At 35.0% G+C, this 12,166-nt stretch overlaps 1 protein-coding gene and 1 pseudogene across 17 annotated transcripts in view; one reads left to right on the forward strand and one right to left on the reverse strand.

Annotated features, from left to right (window-relative positions):
* Window positions 1-12,166, forward strand: part of FUT8 (fucosyltransferase 8) — a 312,310-nt gene that overhangs the window by 109,970 nt on the left and 190,174 nt on the right. For 5 of the 17 annotated variants that reach the window (XM_045060082.1, XM_045060083.1, XM_019833146.3 and 2 more), the window contains one exon: window positions 3,900-3,964. The exons of the other annotated variants lie outside the window; for them this stretch is intronic. The gene's annotated coding sequence lies outside the window, so the exon portion shown is untranslated. The remainder of the gene's footprint in view (window positions 1-3,899; window positions 3,965-12,166) is intronic. 17 annotated transcript variants of the gene reach the window in all.
* On the reverse strand, window positions 4,505-4,941 carry LOC123386111 (annotated as a pseudogene).

The following is a 12,166-nucleotide window of genomic DNA, read 5'->3' on the forward strand; positions in this document are numbered from 1 at the left end:
ATATGTATTTAACAGATGCATTTAACATTCAAGTATAAATTCTGGAGTGATACTAAAATAGAAGTTAGATCATGACATTCATCTAAACAATTCTCTCCAATGAAAACATTCTTAGGAGTAACTTACATTTCTTTTCCCAGAGTCCCACCTTAACTCTGACCACATCTCCTGTCTCCATCCCCACCATGAGTAATTCTTTGTTGTGGATACATTTCTTAGGTGTGTAAACTGGCTTAAGTGTAAATGAGTAAAAGGCAGAAGGATGAACTCTGTATGTCTCCAGGTTCTTCACAGATTTGTGATTCCAATTTTAATTTCTATAGTACTTGGATTTTCCAAATGAGAGAAAACAGAATAGGCATGTAACACCTCTAAATAAGGTTTCTCAACAGATCTACTGCATAGTAATTTTAAAGGCCAAAATTTGATCAGATTATAAGATTTTGTTGTTTTGGTATTTCAATGGTCTTTTTCTTTCTCTCAAAACATTTTCCTGGAAAAGCAATATAAATCTTTTATGAATTAAATCATAACTTTGCAGTTTAATTGGATTTTTAAAGTTTTTCTGTGTGTGCCAGCTGGACCTTTTGGAGAGGGTTACTACTATTTTCCCACTGAAATGTTAGAGACCAACCACCAGTTAGAGTCACATTTCCTATGGATGATGTTTTGAAGCTCAAAAGGAACTTTGAAAATTTTAAACGCAACTGAACAGAGGTTCCAAAAGGTAATGCTGTAGTAGTATTTTCTTTTCTCTGTATCCATCTACCCAGAAGTGAGCCTGACTTGTCAGTGATAAGGACATTTTATAGGCTCATTACTCTGCAGAGTGAAAAAAATGAAAACAGAACTAATTTCCAAGTTAAAACTTAAAAAATAGTGAAGGATGAATGAACAAGTATGATCATCCATTCATTCATGTATGAAAGTTTACTATGTACCAGACAGTCCACTAAACATAGGATATAAAGCAATGATTGAAATAGAATCAGTCGCTCCATTTACAGAACTTAGATTGCCTAGAACAGGGAGTGGAACATAATACACACTTAAAAAATATTTGAATAAATGAGTGTCTGTTTTGTGAAGAAGGTTTTGGAGTAAGGGGCATTTTAGTGAAGAAGTATGGAGCATCCCGTCCCATTCATTGTATTATAGACAGTTCATGTAAAAAGTGAAAAAAGGGAAACAAACCAAATACTCTATTTATCTTTAACATTCAGGATGTGTGTGTGTGTGTGTGTGTGTGTGTGTGTGTGTGTATACATATATATATATATTTTTTTTTTAATTTTTAAAATATTTATTTTGAGAGAGAGAGTGAGCAAGTGTGAGTGGGGGAGGGACAGAGAGAGAGAGGGAGAGAGAAAGAATCCCAAGCACATTCTGTGCTGTCGGCATAGAGCCCAACAACATGGGGTTCTATCTCACGAACCATGAGATCATTACCTGAGCTGAAATCAAGAGTCGGATGCTTAACCCACTGAGCCACCTAGGTGCCCCTGGAGGGTATATTTTTTAAATGAATAGTAACATTTTTAAATGTAATAGTAGGAAGCTATTTAATAGTAATTTTAATTTTGTTTTATAGATACTTTGAGGATATCTACATAAGTAGATGATGGGGAACTGAGGATGCCTACATAAGTAGATGATGGAGAACTGAAAACATTCTTTAGTTTTTTTGTGTGTTTGAAAACTTAAGTTTGGATGTAGATTAAAAAAAAATTTTTTTAAATGTTTATTTTTGAGACAGAGAGAGAGAGAGAGAGAGAGAGAGACACCACAAGCAGGGGAGGGGCAGAGAGAGAGGTAGACACAAAATCTGAAGCAGGTTCCAGGCTCTGAGCCATCAGCACAGAGCCCCGTACAGGGCTCAAACCCATGAACTGCGAGATCATGACCTGAGCCGAAGTCAGACGCTTAACTGACTGAGCCACCCAGGTGCCCCAAGGATATAGATATTAATAGATATTATTAGATTGAACTGCATTTTTTTATCTGAAGATTTCTTTTTGCTTTCTTCTTTGCTTAGTAGGATTACTGATTTTCTTAATTAAGGGAGAGAATACATGTGTTTTGGGAGTCCTGGTTATTGTTGGTCAATATTCTTAGGTTTTAAAAGTATAATAGAGCAGATTATAGGAAATTATTTTTTCATGACTATTTTCTTTCTAATTTCTTGCAGTAAGTTGTGTTTTTATCAGGACATTAGAGAACTCATTAAAAATTCCATTGTACACGTAGATTATTCATAACAAACAAATTTTATTCGAAATACTATAGCAACTTCACTGTTTTTTATCCTCTGGAAGATCATGTCGACTCTAATTATTGAAGCTTCAAATGATAAGTGATTGAATTTGAAAACTGTTTTAGGGTCTATTTATCTTTTTAAAATAATTTTTAAATGATTATCACATTCTTGTTTAAATGATAGGTTAACATTGCTTAGGTATAAAAGAAGTATTATTCTTTTTCAAAACAAGAGTTTTGTCAGGGCACATAGTTCTTTGGACTGTGATACACCAAATTTGAGACAATTTCTTTTCTAGATGTTTAGCTATAAGTGCCATAATTGTATAAAATCTCAACACAGCATATGAAGCAAAGAGATCAAAACTGTAAACCTTAGAAGATGATTTTAAGTTCCTTTCTTTTTTTTTTACTTTTTCATTTCTGAAAAATAAGATGCCTGTTCCAGTTCAATGAGTATGATAATATCAAATCCGGGTAGAATAGTACATCTCATCTTGTCTTCATTTTTTAAGGTGAGATGGTTTATAGAATGGAGAATAAGTCATTTTGTTAGATGTTGACTCCTTTCTAGAATAAAAATACGAATCTAGCAGTAAATCATTGTTATACTTTAAATGTTTAAAATATAAGAAAGGAATTAACAGAAACACTGAAACAAAATTAATACCACATACATGAATGATAGATAACATTTATAATTGGTATTTTAATTATTTCATGATGACATGTATATAAATAGTATTATTTACATACATAAATACAATAATAATTTTGTATATGTTAGTCTAATGAAATTAATGGTTTCTCCTTTTATACATTGCCACTATGCTTAGGCTTTCCTTCATTGCACTCATTTATTCATTAGTCAACAGTATTTAGTGTCTGATAGGCACTGTTCTAGGCTTTGAGTGATACCAGTCAACAAAAGAGACAAATTATTGATCTTATGAATCTTATATTCCAGTGGGGATACAGATACTAAACAAACAAATGTTTAATGATGATAAGTATTCTAGACAAAAGTAAGTACATCAGGAAAGGTGATAGGGAATGTTGGAGTGGGGAGTGTACCATTTTTATGTAGAATGGTCAGGGAAAGTTTTATTGAGAAGGTAGTACTTGAGTTGTGACCCGAATTTGATGAGGAAAGAACTATGGTGTATATTTGGGTAAGTGTGTTTCAGACAACAGGTTCAAAATCCCTGTGTTGGGTGTAGGCTCTGCATATTTTAGAACATAGGAAATTAGTTGTGTAATTATTTGTTTCATTTTTCCTTTCCCAGTAGATTCTGTGATCCACTAAAAAGGGGATTATCTCTCTTTTGTCATCATTGTATACTTGGCACTCAGTGTAGTGCCAAACACGTGGCAGGAGTGGGGCACTGGATAAATATGGATAAATTCATGAAAGAAGAGGGAGAATTTTGAAGGAATTCCCCCACCCCACCCCACCCCTGCCTTTTAAAGTTCATACTATAAATATTTCAAGCTGCGGAAGTCTTTGTAGATCATAGGAAACAAGTGAGTTCTTTAGGTAGGTAGAATGATTCTTCCAAAGTCACTGTTAATTAGTAGTGTTCTTGTGATGGCAAAGATTTTATCTCTTATTCTTACTCTTAATAGGGATCCTTTTGTTTCAGATGTCTGGTCTAGACATGGGAAGATACTTGGCTGTGGAAAATCTTGCAGTAGAATCTGGAATCAGGTAGCTGGGTTGAATTGCCTTTTTGATACTTGCTGGCTGTGTGACACCATTAACACCTTTAAATTAATTCATTAATCCACCTGTAAATGCCTTGATTTTCTTAATCTGTAAGACAGATATTGTTATTCCTATTCCAGTGTTCTTTACACTGGAACATTTTCTTTTGCATGATGGGATTTCCCATTAATCTTCTAATATACTATCATGTAGACATTCCCTCCCCCCTTTTTTAAAGGGAGTTATGATTAAGAACATAGGACTTTAGAATCAGACATTAGATTCTCTGAAAGTTTACTTCTTAAAGTTACTTGTTAACAGTATCAAAGTTTTTATCTAACTAATGAGAGAATAATCAGGAGGACATAAGAATTGCTCCCAAGAATTGAGCATCAGGAGTTCATGTATTCATTTAGGAAAGGGATGCCATGATAAAATGACTAAGCTACATAAAAGTCTGATTAACTTTTAAAAGAAGGAAGTCAGATCTCCTTGGGGATTTAATCCTTAGAAAACTTGGAATATAAAACATTTGAGTTCAATTTAGATATCATCATGGTCTTTATCATCATTTTTAGTATCATCAAATTGGATTTCATCATCATCTCCAGTGCCAAATGTATCTGTTTCATTGATTTCAGCATATTTTGGAAGCTTGCCACATGCCTTCAGCTTTATACCTTCATCTGCATTGTATTTTAAAATTACATCAGCTTTGTTATCCTCATCATCTGGCAGACCAGTATAATGTCTGAGGTATTTATTCAAATTATTTTCCTCATAAGACATAAGACATAAGACAAGTTCATAAGACATAACCTCTTCACACCACCAAGACACATTGCTTCTAATCGTACATTTCCCAACATTTTGATTACTGAATTATACTTATTCATCCTGTTTACACACCAGCTTTTTTCAGGGTCATTTTCACTCTTACCCCTGTACCTGTTTTTACCCCTACCTTTATTCTTGGTCATGGCAATGCCTCATGGCATCATGGTCTCCTTTCCTGTGATGGCAGTGGCAGCTGTTCTTCCAAATGGCACGTGGAATGACCTAGCATGTGGTGTGATGTAGCACTCTGCAGGTGAGGGAGAGTTTTCAGACTGAGCTTTTCTGAGATGGACTCAGTGGCAGCAAATTTATTTCCTTCCTCCTTCTCTTTCCATGTATATTAATGTGTTTAAGGTTTTCTAGGGCAGCTCTAGAGGTAACCTTTACTCTTGTACTTTCTTAGCCTCATTACTAAGGTGGATCTCTCTTTGTGTCTTTACTGAATGCACCAAGGATTCAGTGGACTCTATCTTGCTTTTAAGAACTTGAATGATTCTTGGCCCTCTGTGAGCTCTCATATCATCAATAAAACCTGGTAATTTTTCTTTCCTAGAACGTGTTTTTGCTCAACCTTATGGATTTTCAGCCTATGCACATATAGATTGTTATTCAGGTAATTTAAGGGGAATCTCTCTCTCTCTCTCTTTTGGGTTTTCCCCTTCAACATACTGTAATTTCAAAAGTGCTTTCAGAAAGAATCCAGGTAATTATAGGTCTCACCTCCCCCCCCCCCTTTTTTTTAGGAATCCTTTTGGTGCTGCCTGTTTTCCAAAGTCAGATACATAGTTTTTCCAGTTTTCTAGTTGTTTACATTTGGAAGGTTAATTCTGGGTCCTATTACTGCCTTGTGGTGAAAGTAGAGATTTCTTAACACTTTTAAAATGAAGAATGATATTCTTAGCAAATGATACATCCTGCTCATTTCAAATTGTGTTCAAATACCATTATGTGTAAAAATTCATTTTTAAATGTTGCTTAAATTAAATTGATCTTAGCAACAACATTTCTGTTATTCTTCCACACATAGCTGTAAATAAAAGCTGCCTTGGCTGCTTTTCATCTAATATTAGTTACCAGTCAACTGATGCATTAAATTAAAGTTGGTGTAATTCTAATGATTTATAATAGCTGATTCCTTTTGGTACTTTTATGCCTCACTGAAGATCACTTGCTGTTTTATGGTACTTTTCTTTCTTCCTTCCTTCCTTCCTTCCTTCCTTCCTTCCTTCCTTCCTTCCTTCCTTCCTTCCTTCTTTCCTTCCTTCCTTCGAAGCTTCCTTCCTCCCTTTCTATCAGAATCAGTATAAAAAAGTCCCCTTAAAATAAATAGTAACTTTTTACTAATAAAAATATTTTTGGGGCACCTGGGTGGCCCAGTTGGTTTAAGTTCTTACACTTGATATTAGCTCAGGTCGTGAGCTCGTGGTGGTGGGATCGAGCCCCATGTCTGGCTTTGCACTGGGCGTGGAGCCTGCTTGGGATTCTCTTCCTTCCATTCTCTCTCTCTTCCCCTCCCCTGCTTTCTGTCTCTCTCAAAAATAAATAAATAAACACTAAAAATATTTTTAAAATGTCTTGTTTCATCTATTAAGGATACACTGAAATAGTATAAGTTCAGTACTGCTCATTATTTCTTTAAAATTCCTTCAATGAGTTTTAAAACATTGGTAATTGGAAATAGAGTATAAACTTGAACTGATATGAAGTTAATTGAGAATGTCTCATTAAGTCTGGAATAATGAAAAAAAGGATGTGCTTGATGAAGAACAGTATATTGAGCTGAAAAAAATTTTTATAGGACTTGAGGTCCTTAGGAAAGAGTGAATGACTGACATGCTTATGTTGATTCAGTTGGTGACATGAGCTTAATTCTTTATCATTAATACTTACAGTATTTCATTTACTGTACTACATGCAAGGTATTCCATCTGATAGTCATTATGTGTCTATGCTGTTCTTGGAAGACAGACTTGCAATTCTTAGGGGAGTATTTGAAAATGAGCCAGTAGTAGCATTGTGATTTATATGTTGTATGCTCAGGCTTAACACAGGCATTTTTGATTGGCATTAGAATTATACATCATAAATATTAAGAAAAAAATACTTAAGAAATGTATAGCCATAATATACATATGTCTCAGAAGATGAGGGTCAAGGTTGTAATTATAGGTGAGAGAACTATAAATTCCTGAGTTCTGACAGATGGCAAAAAAATGTCTGATTCTGTTACTTTTTATTATTTCTTAAAAACTTTTTCTGATGTCTTTAAAAATTACTGCTTTTAGATATATCCTTTGAATGTGGTGTAGAAGGCTGTTTACTCTTTCGTTTTTTGACAGCAGATGTAAAATACAGACATCTAATTATTCAAGATCTTTTAGATACGAATGATTATTCAAACTAATGTAGTTACTAGAAAAATTTGCCAAAGCTGCTTTTATTTTGGTCTGTTACTAAAAGAGATGCGTCACCTGTAGTGTTGCCTAGGCAGCACGGATGCACTGCACTTCATCCTCCTAAACTGGTTATCGCTGAAATTTATGGATTATGTTTGTTATTTTGATAGTGTTGTTCTCTTGTAACTTTGCCCCTAAAGAGTAATGATCCCTTGGTCAGTCAAACCATATTGCTTTGATTCATTTGGAATCAAAAAGATAGATCTGTGAATCTTGACTCCTGGTTTTGTGACCTTAGGCAAGTTACTTAACCTCTGCTGGTTTATTTGATATTATTATAGTATAGAAGTTAATTGAGTGGGCTCTGGAGTGTTTGTGAGGACATGCATTCTAGCTGTGCTACTTATAAGCTATGTGACTTTGGGCAAGTTACTAACTTTATTGCCTTCTCTTCCTCATCTACAGATAATAATAGTACTTATCTGTAAAATGCTGTGAGTAAGCCTGGCACATACTAAATACTCAATAAATGCTTGCTATTGTTATTTTCTATAAATGAACAAAAATAACATAATAGGGTTATTATGAGGCCTGACTGAATAAATAGATCACTTTGCATGGGGACCTACTACATGTTCAGTATATGAGGTACTCTAATGGATTGATGGTAATTTTGATCATGCAGTAATTGTGTCTGTGGAATAAGATCCAAGATTTATAAGAAAAGATACCACACTGGAGCTCCATTGATTTGCTAATTGGTTAAGACACAGAGTGAGTTCCAGCATTCTATTAGGTCACTTGTACAAAACAGATCAACTTTTATATTCCAGATGATGCACAAGATGTGGTAGATGAAAAATCCTATCCAATAAGACTTCAGAATTGTAATCTTAACTATATCTATCGTAGTATCAGTATAGTTTGGGATTGGCCACATGCCATAGATGGCCAAGGAAGTAAAAGCATTTAGTGGGGAAAGCTTTTACATTAGCTGAATTGATTAAAGATACGATACAAAACTTCTCCCAATATCAAGGGTTACTCAGAAGATGTGAAAAATGAATAGGGATGTATGATGCAGGCTGCTAGTATTCTACTCAAACTTAAAATCTGTTTTTCTCTTTTTAAAAAAAAATTTTTTTAATGTTTATTTATTTTTGAGACAGAGAGAGATAGAGCATGAACAGGGGAGGGTCAGAGAGAGAGGGAGACACAGAATCAGAAGCAGGCTCCAGGCTCCGAGCTGTCAGCACAGAGCCTGACGCAGGGCTTGAACTCATGGACCGGACCGTGAGATCATGACCTGAGCCGAAGTCGGACACTTAACCGACTGAGCCACCCAGGCGCCCCCTGTTTTTCTCTTCTATACTAATAGAATTTTTTTTGTTTTTGTTTTTTTTTTTTCCTTAAAGGTAGGCATATTGAAGCTTTGAAGGAAGGGCTATTTCCTAGCTGAGTGACTAAGTACTGGCAAAAGAGATAAAAGCAGAAGTATTATGTGTGTGTGTGTGCTTGTAAAGGTCAATAACTCAGCTGGAGGTGATCCCATTTTGTCATTCAGTTTCTCCTTTTTGACCTTTATTGTAGGCATGATAAATAGAGCTTTAGCAAACATTTTGGACTGTGAGGTGATCTCGATGATGGAAGCTGGGGATGGAGAATGGTAGAAGAGAAAGTTAGAAACTTGGGTCCCTGAGGATACTGTGCAAACACCATCTCTACATGGCTAATCTTTAGACAATATTTACAAAAGAAAAAGTAAACCTCAATCTTGTTTAGCCAAGCTGCTGTTGTGTTGGGGTATTCTGTAATGTGCAAAACCATATCCTTATACTGAGGGGAAACAGTATAAATAAGAAAGTACTATTGAGGTTTAATGGTTTGTGTTAGGGGTGTGTGTGTAGAGGGGATTGAAAATACAAAGAGAATTGGAGACTAACACTAACTGACTAAGGGATTGTGGATCTATGTTGATCATACTGGTGAAATTTTATTAGCTTAATAGGAAATAATGAAACTTACTTTATGGGAAAAAAGAAAATATTTAATAGTTCAGTGACATGTGAATAATTATCAAATCACGTTTTGTTGGATATTGGGGGTAGTTAGAAGAACTGGTGAAAATTGATGGGTGGGCCATAAGTCATTCTTGTCTTTAGAATATTAACATCTTTTTATAGGTTACTGTTGTTGGCTTGTGCTATTGTTAAATGATGTATATATAACTTTGTAGTTTTTTTTTTTTCTACTGGTAAGTTCCTTTTTGTTAATGACGCTTCAAGTGTCTTCTCTCAAAATTTTGGATTGACAAATGTGAAAAAAGTGTTAGAGAACATTGAATTAGCCATTTTCTGTGGAAGAGGTTGAGAAAAGATTTTGGAGCCTACACAGCAAATCACTGTGTTTTTTTAATTAATTAATTAATTAATTATTTTTTTAGAGAGAGACGGAGAGCACAAGCAGGGGAAAGGGGCAGAGGGAAAGAGAGAGAATCCTAAGCAGGCCCCTTGCTCAGCGCGGAGCCTGACACGAGGTTTGATCCCATGACTCTGGGATCGGACACTCAACTAACTATCTACCCAGGTACCCCATATTCATTCACTTCTTTACATAAAGAAGATTCCAAAAAAATTATATATGCACTCATACTTGGGCTCTCACATTTTAATGGTTTCTGTGACACCACAATAATTGATTTGACACATTTAATTCAGTAGCTTTGGATGGAAAAATGTTTAGATGCCTTAGTTGAGAATTTTACAATTTCTTAGTCATGTTGCCCAATCTTTGTTTTAGTTTTATTTGGATAGTATGGAATAACAGGTCTAGAAAGACTGCAGAAGGTGGTATGTTTCATTGTAATTTATTAGACGTGCTATATATTCTCTACCTTTGTTTTTACCTTGTGGATCTATTCATTCCTTTCCATTTATCTCTGATTAATTTTTATTTAAAAAATTTTTTAATTTGCTCTTTAATGTTTATTTTTGAGAGAGAGAGAGACAGAGCATGAGTGGGGAAGGAGCAGAGAGAGAGGGAGACACAGAATCCAAAGCAGGTTCCAGGCTGTGAGCTGTCAGTACAGAGCCTGAAGTGGTGCTCAAACCCATGAACAGTGAGATCATGACCTGATCTCAGGTTGGTGCTTAACCGACTGAGCCACCCAGGGGCCCCTGTTTAATTTTTATTTAAAGGTTAATAAATATTAATTACAGTACATACTTTACTCATGTCACTTTTTGTCACCTTATTTCTTTTTTTATCTTTATTTTTAGATTTTCCTAGGAGGTACATAGAACTCGAGTGGTGTGGAAAATAACTACATACCCTCAAATCTCCCTTCTATGGGATAGAACATCATCTTCAATAATAAGTTCCCTTTGGTGATGGCAATATAATATTCCATTATATAATCATTAGTTTTTTAGTCTTTAGTACATGTTCACTAATACATATTTAATATTTTTTTTGGCCAATTTTCCCATAATTAAACAATTAATAATATACACAACTGAATTGTGCACTTTAAATGAGTAAATTATGATGTGTGAATTATATTTCAATAAGGATGTTAATACTTTACAAATATAATTTTCCTTCCCCTTTAAATCCTTCTTTGGAAAAATGGAAGAATTTAAGAAGAAAGGAAATAACGTGTCCTCAACTAGGAGTGGTGACAGCTATAGCAATTGCGTTCTTTTCTCTAAAGCACCCTGAATGTTTAGGGTAAGGTTCTATGTTGGACATTTTGGGCATCTTGGCATTTGCTGGCACTGGAAAGATTTGACAAGGGAGAACTGGGAATTTGTTACATAAATAGTAACTATTATTAAATACTTTAATTTGGTGTCTACTTGGCACAGGACATTGCTGTCGTGCTATTTTTTTGTTTGTCGTTTCACTTTTTTTTAATTTTATTTTTTTAAAATTTACATCCAAATTAATTAGCATATAGTGCAACAGTGATTTCAGTAGATTCCTTAGTGCTCCTTACCCATTTAGCCCATCCCCCCTCCCACACTCCCTCCAGTAGCCCTCTGTTTGTCCTCCATGTTTATGAATCTCTTCTGTTTTGTCCCCCTCCCTGTTTATATTATTTTTGTATCCCTTCCCTTATGTTCACCTGTTTTGTCTCTTAAAGTCCTCATGTGAGTGAATTCATATGATTTTTGTCTTTCACTGACTGACTAATTTTACTTAGCATGATACCCTCCAGTTCCATCCATGTAGTTGTAAATGGTAAGATTTCATTCTTTTTGATTGCCAAGTAATACTCCATTGTATATGTATACACCACATCTTCTTTATCCATTCATCCATCAATGGACATTTGGGTTCTTTCCGTACTTTGGCTATTGTTGATAGCACTGCTATAAACATTGGGGTGCATGTGTCCCTTCAAAACAGCACACCTGTATCCCTTGGATACCTAGTAGTACAATTGCTGGGTTGTAGGGTAGTTCTATTTTTAGTTTTTTGAGGAACCCCCATATTGTTTTCCAGAGTGGCTGCACCAGCTTGTCTTCCCACCAACAATGCAAAAGAGATCCTCTTTCTCCGCATCCTTGCCAACATCTGTTGTTGCCTGAGTTGTTAATGTTAGCAATTCTGACAGGTGTAATGTGGCATCTCATTGTGGTTTTGATTTGTATTTCCCTGATGATGAGTGATGTTGAGCATTTTTTCATGTGTCAGTTGGCTATCTGGATGTCTTGTTTGGAGAAGTGTCTATTCTTGTCTTTTGCCCATTTCTTCACTGGATTCTTTGTTTTTTAAGTGTTGAGCTTGATAAGTTCTTTGTAGATTTTGGATAGTAACCATTTATCTGATAGGCCTTTTGCAAATATCTTCTCCCATTCTGTTGGTTGCCTTTTAGTTTTGCTGATTGTTTCCTTCGCTGTGCAGAAGCTTTTTATTTGATGAAAATATTAGAAGATATTTTATTTTTTTTTGATGAGGTCCCAGTAGT

This window comes from Felis catus, chromosome B3 (genome assembly GCF_018350175.1).
Source record: "Felis catus isolate Fca126 chromosome B3, F.catus_Fca126_mat1.0, whole genome shotgun sequence".
Classification (NCBI taxonomy): Eukaryota; Metazoa; Chordata; class Mammalia; order Carnivora; family Felidae; genus Felis; species Felis catus.